Source organism: Prionailurus bengalensis, chromosome A2 (genome assembly GCF_016509475.1).
Source record: "Prionailurus bengalensis isolate Pbe53 chromosome A2, Fcat_Pben_1.1_paternal_pri, whole genome shotgun sequence".
Lineage (NCBI taxonomy): Eukaryota > Metazoa > Chordata > Mammalia > Carnivora > Felidae > Prionailurus > Prionailurus bengalensis.
Window position 1 is genome coordinate 78,142,337 of NC_057348.1, and position 12,766 is coordinate 78,155,102.

Here is a 12,766-nt window from a genome sequence, read left to right on the forward strand (position 1 = left end):
ATGGAGGTGCTGAACATCCAACTGACGTTCAACCCTCGCTGGTGCTCAGGACCGACTCTCCCTCACCCTACAGGAAGGCCCTTGGATGAAAGCGGAGAGGGATTGAGGACCATCAAGTGGGCTTCCATGAGGTCTGTAAGTGGAAGAGGATTCTCTTCTCTCCCTGCTCCCTAGAATAAACACTGAGAGGGCCACACGGGCATGGGAGAGGGCCAAGGAGAGAGCAGAATGCACGGGTCTAACTTGAAAGATGAAGAAGGGGTTGAGGCTCAAATGTGGTTCAGCCCAGCACACCAGCATAGAAGCCCAGATACAAGCTCACCCACAACAGTCCCATCGAGAACAAGATGTGCGTTTGCCGGGAGGGCCCTCCTTATCACAGAGTAGTAACACTGCCGTGGAGCCCAGGGACATCATTCCACGGAATCTGCTTGCTTCAGGGGAGCAATGACAGGCCATGGCCTTTCCTGTCTCTGTTGTAATCAGAACCTGGGGTGGATGCCACGGTTTTCTTGAGAACACATCAGTGCAATTATAAAGCATATCAGTGGGGCAGTGATTCACTCTGCAAAGAATCTAAACAAACTAGTCCTTTCTAATTTCCAGCACAGCTTTTCATGAAAGGAGGCATAACTTGTTTTGTGGTTGAGGAAAAGAATGCATATCGCCAGTTCTTACTTGCAGTAACTTATCTGTGAGGTCTGTGAAGTGATTAAACCCCTTTTTGGGAGACAGACTGAACTGGAGAAATGGAAATAAAAGTATGCCTCATCTAATACGGTGTCTGCACTGGTAAGTTTAAAACAAGGAGCTCAAGGGGTTTGAGAGCATCAGATTAGATTATGAAAATTTCTCAGGTTAGTTTTGTTGAAAACTTGGTCGTTTAAAAAAAGTACATACCCCCACAAAGAAAAAGGCTGATAAGTATAACTGTATAAAAAGTAAAAACTTCTGAATCCATGCATACACATGCACACACACAAATCTGCCAGAAATAAAGTTAAAGGACAAACACTAAATCAGGAAAACATCTTGCAACTTATAACACAAAGGTTTACTTTATTTAATATATAAAGAGATTTCACAATTCAATAAGAGAAAGGTGAACACTCTGATAGACAAATGAGCAATTTACTAAAAAAGAAATAAGAATCATCAATAATCAGAGATGCAACTGAAATAAATAAGAGATGAAGTTCTTTCCTATCAGGCTGAAAGATGAAAAACAAGAAAAGATACACCACAGATGAGGCCATGAGTGGGAATTTTCACACATGCTGGCCAAGTTTGACAATTTCAAAATTTTAAATGCATATCCCCTTTAACATATTAATTTCATTTATAAGAAACCATCCCAAATAACCATGAGTATGAGAAAAGATTTAGCTACAGAAAACATTCATTACAACATTGCTAATAATATATACACAAAAGAACCTAAATTCCCCAAATTATGGATTTAAATACAGTTTAAGAACAGCCATTTACCAGGATACAATGCAGTCTTTTTCTTTTTTAAGGTTTATTTATTTACTTTGAGAGAGAGAGAGAGAGAGGGGGAGGGAGGGAGGGAAGGAGGAGGAGAGAGGGAGAGCATAAGTGGGGGAGGGGGAGGGACAGAGAGAACCAAGCAGGCTCCACCCTGTCAGTGCAGAGCCCGACACAGGGATTGAACTCATGAACCATGAGATCACGACCTGAGCCGAAATCAAAAGTCCAACCCTTAACTGACTGAGCCCCCCCAGGCACCCCTACAACATAGTCTTTAAAAGTGATTATTTAAAAAAGGTGATTTCATCTATTTGTTGGCTGTTATTATATAGTTCTCAACATATAATTTCATGTGGCATCCATATCTATATCTGTATATATGGAATGCTACTCTGAGTAAAGTCAGTTTGGAGACTGAGATTTAAAAGTACATAAATATATGACAGGGGCACCTGGGTGCCTCAGTCAGTTGAGTGCCCAACTCTAGATTTTGGCTCAGGTCATGATCTCATGGTTCATGAGTTCAATCCCTGTGTCGGGCTCTGCACTGACAGCATGCAGCCTGCTTGGGTTTCTGTCTCTCTCATTCTCTCTCTCAAAATAAATAAACTTAAAAAAATATATATATTCATTTATATATATACATTTATTTATATATATATTTATATATATACTTATGACAGATAAACAGATATATAGTTATATATATATCAAAATATTAAAATTTATTTCTATATTTGTGATAACTCATTTATGCTGATTGTTTTTCTTCTGAATGTTTTGTAAAAATTGCTTTGTATGCAAAGGGAAAAAAATACAACCATTTCAAAAAGACAGACTGCACTTGAGCTAGAAGCATCCCTTTTGGTCACTGAGGATTCACAGAGTAAGCAAAAGAAGTCCATGGTGAATCACTGAGAATTAGGATAGCCATATAATTTATCACCAAAACCAGGGCACTTTTGAATCTGAAAGGAGAAGCTATTAATAATTTTGTATAATCCAGGACTCCCCAGGCAAACGCAGCCATGTGGTCAAGGCTTAGACAGAAACTTAGAATAAAAAGTCTGTTTAACTTGCCTTTGAAAACGACCCACAGTTGGAGGATTAGGGTAAACCCCAAACACAGAGAGTTCCTTTTTATCAGTACAGTTGGGTGCAATTTCTAAACATGCCAACCAGATGGCTGAAGAATCTTGAAAAGTTCAAGTTTCTCACCTGATGAGCTCATTCAGATCAACAGAGCCCTAATTTTGGAGATCTGCTCTTGATAAAAAGTATTTCTCAAAGAAATATGCCACTTGCCTCAGAACATACAGTATTATACTCATGTTATCTCATACTGTAGATTTTAATCTTGGAAACATTGTGTAACACTTTTAAACCCTTCCTGATTCCAAACCCCCTTGTGACTTGCCTGTTTTCCACTGAGGGCTTTGTTTTACGGAATTATTGTCTATGTGACCTGAGGCTCTCACTTAAGGCCACTGTCCCCCACACATACTCTGCACTAGCTATTCCTGTCCTTCCTCCCCGCCCCCCACCGTCTTTCCCAGGGCCAGCTCAAATTTCTGCTCTGTCCCAAGCTTTCTCGGCCACAAGTAACCTGTCCTGCTCTGACACCTGCAACATCTATCATCTGCACATCGGAATAGCACCTTCTCACAGGCTATCCTGTTCTCCGATCATTGGTTGCACACATGTCTCCCTCAAACTAGACTAAGCTCCTCGCAAAAGCTACCACTCACAGTCTATGCCACCTGGCACGGGGCCAGGCAAGGCCAGGCTGTCAACCTCTCTTATTCAAATCAGAAAATGAGGGTTGTGATTCCTTCAAATGCCCCACCTCCTACCCAAGCTTGAGTAACTACTAGGCATCATAAGAGACAATTTTTTTTTTTCTTGATCAGCCAGAGTCTCTGAATGCCAAGGTATTTGCATAGATGGAAAAAATTACAGCCTTCTCAATTGAGGCGACTGGTGAGGCCTTTTCCCCCTAAAAGCACCATCAATGGTACACACTAAAGATTCAGAACAAAGTTAGAACAATTCTGCTGGAGAGTAGTGTCTGTGTGAAAGATGGTTCCACAGCTACAAAGGACAAAAGCTCAGACAGGCTCTGTTAACACATGGGACACTATCACTCCCACCTTCCAATACTTTACTTAGATTTGATCTGCCCTGTGTGGGGCCTACACGGAGCTCATCAGCTGATCAATGCTCCAACATCTGCCCTCGCCTTCCTAAGAGTCCAGCACCTGCCATTCCGTGGCATCGATCACAAACTAGGCAACATACGTTGCTAAATCAATCATAGGTCAATCCCTAATTGAAACGACACTCTTTGCACCTCCTGCTGCCAAATTTATAAAGTGATATAACATGTCAATGTCTCCTCCTCCAAGCCAAGCTCAGGATGACTGACACCAGAACAGTAGTATGAACAACCAAATTTACACAGCAAGATCGTTTTATTTATTCCATCACACAAGGCACCGTGTTTCCCATACAACTCCCAGCTGAAACTGCTAACGTGTATGAAGAGTTATCAATAACTCTCCTTCTTTTCTCCTAGTCCATCTAGTGCCTTCGTGGGCATTAGAGGAAGGCCCACTTTCTTCAAGAAACTTTACTTCTATTTACAAAATAGTCTTATGGTCCTGATTTTGTTAGAAAAAGCCACGTTCGTGCCATCTGTCTAGAAAGTTGTCACGATAAATCTATGGTGTCTGTGCTGTGAATGGCACTCCCTTAACTGCGGCACAGTTTTACAGTGCACAACCTATGCAAATAGCCGTGGCCAGGTGTTTGATAACTCTGGAATTTAAGAAACCAGGAGGGAACCATGTTTCATTTTACTTCTGCTCTCCGCTTCAATTTCATCATCTGTAAGTTGGGAATAATAAGGGCTATCTAGCATGGGTGCCTCGGCACTGATCAACTTTCCCATTAGAGTAGGTAAGCAATGGTCTGTAAAAGGATTCAGAGAGTAAGAAAGAGGTGACCGTATTACTTCATTATTGCGTAACAACCATAGCTATTTCCTTTGATTCTACAAATAGTATTCCTCCAATAACATGATTTGGCTTTCATCCATTGGAAGGAAAAAGACCCTTTTTCTTCATAGCGATGGATGACAGGTCTCCCAGCCCTGCCACACTCTGACTGGATGCCTGTGTGAGGAAAAAAGCCCACGATGGCAAAGAGGTTGCTGAGGGTTAGGTGTTCATTCTCTGGAAATGAAGAAGGAAAAAAAAGGAAACCGGAAATTAGTTGTCCTACATCAGGGCTTCTGGATTCTATCACTGTCATTTTGGGCTAGATAAATCTTCCCATGCATCTAATGGCAGGAATTTACAGCATCCCCGGCCTCTACCTACCAGATGCCAGGAGTACACCCCCACCCCATCTTGACAACCAAAAAGGTCTCCAGACATTGCCAAATATCCTTGGAGTTTGGAGGGGAGGCAGCAAGACCATCCCTGGATGAGAAAACTGGTAAATTTATAGCGTTAGTATCCTTCTTGGGAAGTATTAATCTATGAACAAGATGGCCCCCAAGCAAGAGACACCTGGGCTCTACTCTACGTTCTTCGGTGATTGTCTTATGACCTTAAAGATACCAGTCTTCTATTTCCTGTCATATAAATATAACCCAAGGGCACCTGGGTAGTTCAGTTAAGCATCCCAACTCTTGGATATGGCTCAGGTCATGGCTCACCATCCATGAGATCAATCCCCACATTGGGCTCCAAGCTGACAGTGAGGAGCCTGCTTGGTAACCTCTCTCTCCCTCTCTCTTCCCCACTTGTGCTGTTTCTGTCTCTCAAAATAAACAATCTCTCTCTCTCTCTCTCTCTCTCTCTCTCTCTCTCTCTCTCTCTCTCTCTGTCTTTCCATATATATATATCCCAAACTCTGGCCTCACATTTTCAGGATTTCCTCCTTTTGAAGGTATTGGGTTGGGACTGAGAGAAAGGTGTTAAGGGCTATTGGGGGCTGCTCACAAGCTTAGGTATCCCCTGCTCACTTGGTGCCCAGCCGCCTCTTGGGGCTACAGGACTGCCATCTTCTCTTGAATAATGGTGCTGCTACCACACAGGGCTGGCAGGAAGTAGAGCTAGCAACTTTTTTTTTTTTAATGCTTATTTATTTTTTGAGAGAGTGCAAGTGGGGAAGGGGCAGAGAGAGGGGGACAGAAGATCCAAACCAGGCTCTGCACTGACCGGCTGTCAGCAAGCTGGATGTGGGGCTTGAACTCACCAACCGCGAGATCATGACCTGAGCTGAAGTCGGATGCTCAACAGACTGAGCCACCCATATGCCCCAAGGTAGCCACTTTCAACCCTACATCTATGGCTCCCATATAAGTGTAAGCCCCTAACTAGATTTCTCACAACACAGCTACCTAAGACCAGGTCATTTAAAACCTTGAGGGAAGCAAAAGAAAAGACAACACTGAAAACCTTATGACTGGTTACTGAAGGATTCCAGACTCATAGCTAGATCATCCCAGAGAGGTTCCCCTGCTGGACACTGCCTGGCCCAGCTCCCAGCCAGCAAGAGGCTCTCACCTGCCTGCTCCCCAAACCTGGGGAGCTCAGCCCTGGTCGCAGGTCTGTTCCCTCCCTCTGCTCCAGCCTTCTGTGCCCATGGCTCCTTCTTGTTGCCTTGGGATGACTGACAGATGGGAATATCCCCAGAGAGTCTCAACCACTAACCACAGGGGTTGGCCTTTTCACCCCTTTCTAGTAGGAAGAATAATCTCTCAACAATTCATTTTCCTGAGTCTAGATATTTGGTTTGGAAAATCACCTTGGGGGAAGCTTTCACCAGGAGTCTAAGCTGGCAATAGCCATTGGGCCCACCTCTATGGTACCCATGAAGTAGGCATGAGGTCAGGTTTCCAATGAACTTACCTAACATGGCCCAGTCTCCATCATGAGATGTCCTATGACAAATGGTGAACAATGACACCCGTAACATACTTCTCAGGAATAAAAAAAAATCCTTTTTAAGGGATAGAATGTTATGGTCTGAACGATTGTGTTCCCCTCACCAATTCCTATGTTGAAATCCTACTCCTGAAGCTAATGGTGTCAGGAGGTAGGGCCTTTGGGGCTTGAAGGAAGATTAATCAGGTCGTGCAGGGGGGACCCTTATAAAAGAGACCCTAAAGAACTCCCTCACCCCTTCCACCACCATGAGGGCACATGGTAAAAAGGTGCCATCTACAAACCAAGAAACTGTGACTGAACTCTGAACTTTCCAGTACGATGGTCCTGGACTTCCAACCTTCAGAACTGTGAGAAATAAATTTCTGTTGTTTATGAGCCATTTGGTCTGGGGTAATTTGTTACAGCAACCCGAACAGACCAAGACAGAGTATTCTCAATCCATAGTAGAAAAGAAACATTTTTTTTTTCTAACACACAGCAAAATATGTAAAATAAAAGTAATTAAAACTGTGGAGCTGGTATGGAAAATTCAGGCCAAACAATGGAATAGAAAAGGGAGCTCAGAAACAGACTCATGTATTTGGGAAGCGAGTGTATGACTGATCTCTATGGAAAGTCTAAACTATTCAATATACGCCTGCAGAAAACTGGTAACTGTTTGGAAAAAGCTCAAAAATAAAAATGTTTACCTCACATCATTAACCAAAAATATCTAAGAGCTAAAAGTGAAAACAAAGACCTGTAAAGCAGAAAGAAAAAATACAAGAAAATATTTTATGGCCTTAGGGGAAGAGAAGGTCTTCTTAAGCAAGACATAAAATGCAAAAGGCCTGAAGGAAAAGTCCAATACATCTGACTACAACCAAATGGAAAAAAAAAAAAAATGTGCATAGAAAAGATGCCCCACATGAGGTTAAAAGAAGAAAAGCATCAAGCTGGAAAATTACATTATTTTCAAACAAACAAAATCTCTAAATCTAGAATGTAGACAGAATTCCTACAAATCAATAAAAGGATCTAAAAATACCAATAGCAAATCATCAAAAAATACTAACGGCAATTTACAGCGTGAAAATACAGTGGACATAAGAACGAATGCTCAAAAATATACCAGACATGAGAGAAATAGAAATTAAATAAGATTTTTTCAATCCTAATCTTGGCAAATTTAAAGTGTTTGAAAACGTTGGGCATGAATTAGGGCGTGAGGAAATGGGGGCATTCCTATGCTGCTAGTCAGAGCGTGAATCGATCAGCTACTTCAGAAGACAATTTGGCCAAACTGTGAAAATTTAAAATGCACATACCCAGTGATTGTACTTTTGGGTAGAAAGACTTCTTCATGTGCCCAGGAAGCAGCTATAAAAATAAAGATGTTGACCACCCTATGTTTTTAAAACCAGAAACCTCAATGTCTATCACTAGGACGATAGGCAGACTCTGGAACATTTTGTGGAATATTATGCAGCAATTTAAAAGAATGAGGTATTTCCATATATAATAACATGCAATCGCATATGTGAAAAAAGAAAATTGCAGAAAAATATCCACAAAACAGTCTGTTGCCCCTGTCAATCTTGTTTATGCAAGGCTTCGTTCTCAACCAAGGATAAAATATGTATTTCTACAAAATGATGTTGTTCAGGTTTAAAAGAAAATAAGAATATACATGCAGCAATATCATCTATGCCTGTAATGATAAATATATACATAGGTAAATGTTTAGAAAATGGTATGAAAAGCTGCCCTCAGATTTGGGGGTAAGGGAGTGATCTGGGGGCAGGGTAGGGACCACGTTTGAAGCAAATACTCAAAGGGTATTTCCCCCTCATCACTACTGTTTTACTGTCTCCTGGGAACACACTCATTCATGTGTGATTTTTAGGATTCAGTATTAATTTTTTTTATAAAAGACAATAAATAAATTGGGGGGGGATAATTTGCAGAGACCCCACTCTGCTTACTATTAAGACAAGTATTTACACTGTTATGCAAAAACAGTTTTGCCTGCAACCACACTTTGGATTTTGCTGTTTCTTGAAATAACAGAAAAGTCTTGTAGGGCCCTCCCCAGAACAATAGGGACATGCATCTTGCCCTGAAGTCCCTGTCCAGTGAAGTTTCAGGCAGAAGTTTCTGACAGAAGTCTCCATCAGGTGATGCAGGACAGTAGCCCCATACAAAGGAAAAGGAGCTTTAATTTCCTTTTTTCCCCCCAATTTTAATTTAAATTCTAGTTAGTTAACACATAGTGTAATAGTGGTTTCAGCAATAGAATTTAGTGATTCATCACTTACATATAATACCTAGTACTCATCACAACAAGTGCCCTCCTTAATGCCCATCACCCATCTAGCTCTTCCCCTACCTCCCTCCCTCCATCAACCTGCAGTTTATTCTCTATAGTTAAGAGTCTCTTGTGGTTTGCTTCCCTCTCTTTTTTTTCCTTCCCAAATGCCACATATGAGTATTTGCCTCATATGGTATTTGTCTCTCTCTGACTTATTTCACTTAGCATAATACACTCTAGATCTGTCCACATCACTGCAAATGGCAAGATTTCATTCTTTTTGATGGCTGAGCAATAGTCCATTGTATATCTCTATACCACATTTTTTTTTAATTTTTTAATGTTTATTTATTTTTGACAGAGAGAGAGATAGAGCATTACCGGGGGAGGGGCAGAGAGAGAGGGAGACACAGAATCCGAAGCAGGCTCCAGCAGCCTCTGAGCTGTCAGCACAGAGCCCGACGCGGGGCTCGAACTCACAGACCGCGAGATCATGACCTGAGTGAAGTCGGACGCTTAACCAACTGAGCCACCCAGGCGCCCCTATACCACATCTCTTTTAACCATTCATCAGTTGATGGACATTTGGGCTCTTTCCATAGTTTGGCTGTTGTTGATAATGCTGCTATAAACATTGGGGTGCATATAACTCTTTGAATCTGTATTTTTGTATTCTTTGGGTAAATACCTTGTAGTGCAATTGCTGGGTCATAGGGTAATTCTGTTTTTAACCTCCTGAAGAACCTCCATACTGTTTTCAGAGTGGCTGCACCAGTTCACATTCCCACCAACAGTGTAAGAGGGTTCTCCTTTCTCCACATCCTCGCCAACATCTGTTGTTTCCTGCACTGTTAACTTTAGCCATTCTGACAGGTGTGAGGAGGTATCTCATCATGGTTTTGATTTGTATTTCCTTGATGACGAGTGATATTGAACATCTTTTTATGTGTCTGTTAGCCATCTGGAGGCCTTCTTTGGAAAAATGTCTATTTATGTCTTCTGCCTATTTCTTCACTGGATTATTTGTTTTTTGGATGTTGAGTTTGAAAGATTCTTTATAGATTTTGGATACTAACCCTTTTACCCCATATGTCATTTGCAAATATCTTCTCCCATTCCGTAGACTACAAACTGATGCCTCCAGCTTTGTGTTTCTTTTTCAAGGTGGCTGTGGAGTTTCCTTTCTAAGTAGAAGGATCGTGAGAAGCCCTCCTAGCATCAGGAGCCCTCCTGGCATCAGAGGGTCAGCCTGTTTCTGACTGGCAGCTGTTGTCTGCACAACGTAATAATGCAATAATTGCATTAATTGCAATAATGTCATATTGCAACTGAAGTAATAACCGTAGCAAACATTTACAATTGTCCTTTGTGTGCCAGGCCCCACGAGGGGGCTCAAGCAAGACCTGGCATCTCACGAGAGTCCTCACGACACTCCGAAGAGAAGAGCCTTGGTACCCATTTAATAGATGAGGAAACTGAGGTTGGGATGGATTAAGAAAGGTTCTCAAGCAAATGACTGAAGGGCAATTCTAATGCATACCTGCCCAACTGAAGCCAGTGCTCTGGCCTCCACCCTGCACTGCCTCCCCCACTATATTAGCTGGTGAGTTTGGAGGGGTGGACATGTGTCTTAAATTTTTATGTATTTCTATTTAGGTTAAGGGCCAAAAGTGAATTGTACAGGAGTGCTAAAGAGATGCTCTCTCTCCTCCTGTCTAACCCCTAAGAGAAACGGAGAGAGATGGGGCGGGTTCTGCCACACTGCGGGGAGCAGAGAGGCCTCCTCACCCTGCAACATCAGAGTGCTTCAGGAAGCCCAAGGAGATCAAAGTCACAGATGAGTCTGCCTGGGGTGGCAAGGCAGCTTTACCTCCCCATAACACATTCCCCTTTTGGCCCTTCTGCCAAAGTCAGAATGCAAGTTGCATGTTTTTGTAGTTCTGTTTATTAATGGAATCCATGTTTATTCAGAGCAGACGCATGGCTAGGGCCTTAGAGTGAAACCAATAACCCAAAGCCTGGAATGCCTATTTTCTTTCCCACTCCCATTGCTACTGGGGGTCTTTTATCCCAGTCCTCTTTGATCTAGCAACATGTGAGGGGCAGGGAAGAGGCAGGCAGCCTTGTCTAACAAGGCCAGGGAGTCGGCACACCTGCCCTCCAGATGCAGCCTGGAGCTCTTATAAAAGGTAACAACGTATGTAACAAATTTCCCCCCAATTACAATTCGGAGAGAGAGTGGGTGAGGGAAATAAATTTAGGGAGAAGAGTGGCAGATGGGATAGATGGATTCAATTAAGACAAAGAACATCAAACAATTCCAGGGATGCCTCATTTTAATGGAATGTCATTTTCCCCTCGTCGCCTCCAGGGAGCTCCCAACATCGGTCTAGGTAGGAAGTAGGGTGCACGCACAGCGCCTCGACCCCAGCAGGAGCTTAATATCCTCAAATGAGAGAGCTAATATTACCCCTTCTCTTCTTTTCAGTAATGAGGGAAAACAGCCCATGAATCAGACTAAGTGAATGCAGGCTGCGTATTAGATGCACATCTCTCCAGAACCAGGTGTTATTCAAATTAAATAGGTATTTTCCACTGTCATCTCTGTTGAAGTGATTTCTTTATTTGGTCTATGGAAGAGTCTCTTTTTCAATTAAACCCACCCCTGTTATTTTTCTAAGAAAGATAATAAAACAATAAAAATATTTACACCCCTTTTATCTTCCCAAACATTAACCATGAAGGGAGGAAGGTGTTACACCTTTGCTAGACGGTTTAATCACACAGATGTTACACTGATGTGCTTTAAATGACTTCTGCAGGTCAGTGTGAAGAATGTGTAAGATTCTTGTTGCCACTAACACGATTTGTAACTCTTTACCACCAAAAGGAATACAAGTCTGCAATAACTTTGCCATAGGTATAGTTGATACATAAGTATAGACATGTATATAATACTATATATGCACCACACTGACCCAAATACTACTCCCGACTGACCTCAATTTTCATCTAAAGCCAAGTGTAAAAGTCCAGTGGTTTCATGAGCAACGCTTCCTTCATTCTCTGGCTCCCAGTGGTATAATTTAATTGACAGCCATGTTATCCAGTTACAAAGTCATAGGTGGGTTAGAGTTTCACAAAGTTGGTATTATTATCTCTATAGTCAGTGGAGAGACTGCACAAGGCTGAGAGTGGAAACCGCAATTATGCTCCCGAAGTCTAACTGCACTAATGTATACCCATTCTGATGATCAGTTAAACAAGCAATGTATCCAATGTCTATTTCGTAGAGCTGCTAAACCACTTTTAGATTCCAGACCATACTTTCCTGTGTTACAAATGAAAATGCTCCCTGCTAGAAGGGGATGATATTTAGGCTGTCACACCAGCTTCAGGGTTCTGTGTAGAAGTAATTTCTACTTGAGAGGCTCAGCTGAGGGTGGGGGTGGGGGTGGGAGTAAACTAATGTTAAAATATCAAAGCACTGCCTTGTTTCTTCTTAGACTGAGGTGCCCTGACTCCTCCTGATGGTAAGCCACTTTTGGGTTTTTGAGTGGTTTAAAATGGTTCCTGGGAGGGGAGAAAAAATTTTCTGGAAGCTCCCAACCACTGGGCTTGAGTCCCTTCATCAATTTACTCTCCACACACCTCAAGGATGGACGGCAGGGTTGTAATGGCCATCAGTGTGGTAGCATTGCTCTCAGTGAAGATTTGTTTCCAACAGTTACATCATGACCTTGTTGTCATTGTACAATTATTTCCATAAAGTAGTGATTGAGTTTAAATAAGAAAAACTTGGGGTGCCTGGGTGGCTCAGCTGGTGGAGCGCCCGACTCTTATTTTGGCTCAGGTCATGATCCCAGGGTCTTGGAATTGAGCCCTGCATCAGGCTCTGCACTGAGTGTGGAGCCTGCTTAAGATTCTCCCTCTCTCCCTACCCACACCCCGCCCCCCCGTCCCTCCCCTGCTCATGCATGCTCTCTCTCCAATTAAAAATAAGTAAATAAATAAAATGAAAATAAAG